Below are 4369 nucleotides of genomic sequence, written 5' to 3' on the forward strand. Positions count from 1 at the left end.
GAATAATTTTGCACATGAATGTTAAGAGCCATTTTTTAATCAACTTTACATTCTCAGGATCACTCATATGCTTGCTAATAAACTCCCTATAATAGTTTACTAATGCCTTTGTTAAACTGTTTTCATGAAATGAAATGTTTTCGGTAGCAAAATGTCTTGCAGGACAAGGGGGTTGAATATTTTTGATTGCAGCTGTATATGTAATAAACCAATAAAGCCAATTCGCCAGCCCTATTTGTAATGTAAGGAATGGTTCGAAGGCCCTCAACAGAAACTCTACTCTAGTTTTTGTTCATGTTTTTCCAGGGTGACAAAACTAGAAGATTGGTTTAACATATGAAGATGAAGCCAAAATATTAGCAATGGAAATCTGTCTCCAAATCCTCGAAATAGCATCTAATAGCACATATGAGATGCTATTCGCCTGCACAATTTGAGATCAAAATGCCTTACAGAAAACGTGCAATGAGAAAAGCACAATATGCAGTGCAGGAGTAATCATCAGCACTGGCCTTTCAATGTGACTCATGTCATGATGAATCAGGAGAACATATTGCTCACGCGTGAGTATATTTATACCCTGTTAATCAGACAGGAGAGGATCTTACGTACACTTGGGTGATCTGACAGAGCAAAAATGTATAAACCTGCATCATAAAACAATGGCAAGAACATAAGGAACTTTAAAATGAATAACAATAACAAGTTTGTTGTGCAACTGGCAATTAATTGTCAGGTGTGGATACCAGGAGCTGGTGCGGGATAAATCATTGGCCCCGAGGCGGATGAGAACAAAAATAGAATTTCAAATTCCACAGAATTCCAACCCATTTATGGTTTTATCAGTAAAGCGATAAAGCATTTAAAAGGTGCACCTTTAAAGCAGTCATTCACCTCGCAGCGCTTGCTTAGGAGTGTGTGATAAAAAGGTTATTGAGTAATTCATACTAATGCACCAAGGCCTCACTCATGACAATGGCCATATTGAGGATGTGTAAATTCAATTTATAAAGGGCAATCCTGTTCCAAAGAAAGCTGCAGCCATATCCACACACAACAGCAAAATGGGTGCTATCAAACCACCCATTGGGATGAATCCACACTCACACACATGCACAGACTATTGTGAATAAAACATCCTGTGCATTGCAGATGGAGGATGGTGAGCTTCCTTTCATTATGTGGCCACCCCAAGTGACACCATGCCACCTGAATCTTTCATTTTTCACTCCAATCTCTCCACCTCCTCTCTGGTCTGACTCAGATACGTCACGGGTTCTCTGGAGAGACTGTCAGCCTGCCTGAGCAAACAGCATCTCACACAGAGAAGCCCACCACCTGGTTTCCTCTAAAAATCCATGCAGGAAGAGTGGATGGATGGATACTGCAGAGCGCTACGGGGAAGATCTCACCTCTCACGCATCCCAGGATCAGACTGAAACGGCAGACACCAGGGCCTCGATGCGTTCCAAACTTTGAAAATACATTTTTGGATGCTAGTGTCGGAATTATATTGCTTAATTGCAGAGCAGCTGGTGTTCTGTGAAAGATCCAAAAATGAAGGGGTTTGGATTTGATGAAAAATTCCACTCAATTTAATTCACTGAATAGCTTTCATGATACAGGCCTTCACAACCACAAGTGCAAACTAAGCGAAAAATGAATAGGATAAATTATACACCATCCATAAAAGTACAGGATTTTTTATTTATTTATTTTTTTTGTAAAATGTTTAAAGCATTAATAAAAAATAAATAAATAAAATGAATAAAGTGTTGGTTAAAATGTAAAATAACTTTTATAGTATTTTTAATATGATTTATTCCTTTTATCTAAAGCAAAATTTTCAGCATCATTACTCCAGTCTTCAGTGTCACATGATCTTCAGAAATCATTCTAATATGCTGATTTGCTGCTCAAGAAACATTTCTGATTATTATCAATGTTGAAAACAGTTGTGCTGCTAAATATTTTTTTTTTTTTGTGGAAACCATGATACATTTATGTTTTTTCAAAATTAATTTAAGTTCAAAATTATATTTAAAAATGGGTTAAAAATTATGTTTTCTATCGTAATATATTTGGTATTATTATTATTATTATTATTATTACACTTTTATTTATTTATTTTAATACATAGCCATAAAATATTTTTTATAGCATCAAATCAGATGCTTCTGGTTAAATATTAAAGAAGCATCTGTCTAAGTGTCGATGGAATTTTGGGGAGGAATTGAAAACCCAGTGATTCGAACAAGATCTGGTCTGACGCTTGTCAGTACAGCACCACCTCCCAACACTGATGATTTGACAGGCAGCTGAATGAAACGAGAGTGTTCGGGAGCACTGAGTAATTGCAGAGGAGGGGGGCATTGACTAGGATAATAGGGCAAAAATAATGCCCCCCAGCCCCTAAAGCCATCAGCCGCCCGTGGCAGGCCTCATTGAGCAGGGGCGAATATTTCAAGGGCTGATCGGTAAAAGCCTTCGATTAGTAGCGCCTCTTTAATATCAGTTATCGGTTGATATTGGTCAGGGGGCAAAGCATGATGAAAGACCCACCAGGGTCACCATAAAACACAATGAGGAGTAATATTTCCCATTTTAACCCACTTATGAAGGGTTCCCCACCCGTCATCTAATCGACTGCCTAACCAGCGCCGCCCATCCCCGACAAACAAACAGTGGCACGGTTCTCCTTTCACGGCTCAGTGCTCGCTGGAGCGTAGCCTCTTCTCCTCCTGCCTCTGTCAGCACACTTTCATCCCATCTGCACATGTGAGTGACATTAAATGGGTCTCGCGTGGGGCTTTGGAGATGCCAGCCGGACCGTAGACAAAGTCATTTCCATTCCCTGTAATTTCCCCCATTTGCATTTTGCCACAACCAAACATCCCAATCGTCTCGCCGCATGACACGCTCGCCGTGCGTTCGCTTCTACGCCGCAGCCGTGTCCTGTCTAACAAGAATATATAGTTCCATTAAGCCCCAGCTGATGAAAATTATTATTTAATCATTTTATTAAGCCGCTTTAATTGAAACGGTGTGATAAATGTTTGAGAGGGGCCCTGCGAGCGGAGAGGGTTAATTGGGAGCTCGTGTGGCGTGGTTCACCTTGACTGCGGATGAAGACGATCAGGTGCCAAGCTGATGCAGCACAGCCGGTCGTTCAAGGCCAAAACCTCAAATACTCTTGTCCAGAGCATCCTTAAAGACACACTGGACAAGAAGCGCTGTGTATTTCTGCAGATTTTAAAGGTTACAACATCATCAGAGGCTTTTTCTTCAGACGATTTATGAAAAGGGTTCGTTATGAGTCACACTCCCAAGAACATGAGGTAGATTTTAATGATTTTCCGGAGTATAGAACAGTCTTTGTCGAAAGCATTTGATGTACAGTATGTGTCCAAAGTTCAGGGTGGTTGTCAGGGCATTGCTTTATGTTGCTAAATTGTTCTAAGTGGTTATTATGGCAGTTGCAAAGTAAATATAGTTTTGTTAAATCTATAGTATTTAAGTCTTTTTAAGATAAAACAACAACACATGGTCATAATATGATACTTTTGAACTAAAATAAAGTTGTGTCATTGCAAACAGAAAACAATGAGGTGGTTGTTTTGTCACAAAGTGGAGATAAAAGTAGATGGCTGATGGGACAATTAGTAAAAAAATGAGTCTGAGATTTCCCGGCCTGAAATTTTGTCCTGCCCTGTTCTATATGGTGGTTGTTCAGCCTTGATACATTCATTAGCTAACACAATTTTAAATGCAAGTTATTTAGTATTAATGTGTCAGTATGACGTGAGGTCCAGTTACCAGCGTGACACTAAAACAGGCAGTAGTAATGGGTACTTTTTACTTAAGTAAATCTCAGAGCCCATACTTCTTTACTTTAACTTGAGTAAAAAGGGTAGTCAGTACTTCTACTTACCAGAGTATTTTTAAACAAGAGTATCTGTTCTTCTACTTGAGTGAAGGATGTGTTTACCTTTGCCATCTCTGACTATAAATCACAATCATTTTTATTTTCTTATTATTTATTTTTTTCCATAGCTGTGTAAATAAGGGACATCCATTTTACCATCCATTTCAGATTTCTTAATTGTAACTTCATGGCTTGTGGCATAAGCGAAACCTTCTTCTTATAAATGCACAAAACAGTTTTTTATTGTAATTGCAACTTTATATCTCACAGTTGTGGCAATTATTGACTTTATTTTTACAGAATTGTGACTTTTTTATGTCTCATTTTATTTCTAAAACTTAATTTTAAAAGTAGCTATGTAACTGCAGGTTGTTTAGCATTTTTCATATATATATATATATATATATATATATATATATTTTTTTTTTTTTTTTTTTTTATTTT

Source organism: Sinocyclocheilus anshuiensis, unplaced genomic scaffold (genome assembly GCF_001515605.1).
Source record: "Sinocyclocheilus anshuiensis isolate Anshui unplaced genomic scaffold, SAMN03320099.WGS_v1.1 scaffold79, whole genome shotgun sequence".
NCBI classification, from domain to species: Eukaryota; Metazoa; Chordata; class Actinopteri; order Cypriniformes; family Cyprinidae; genus Sinocyclocheilus; species Sinocyclocheilus anshuiensis.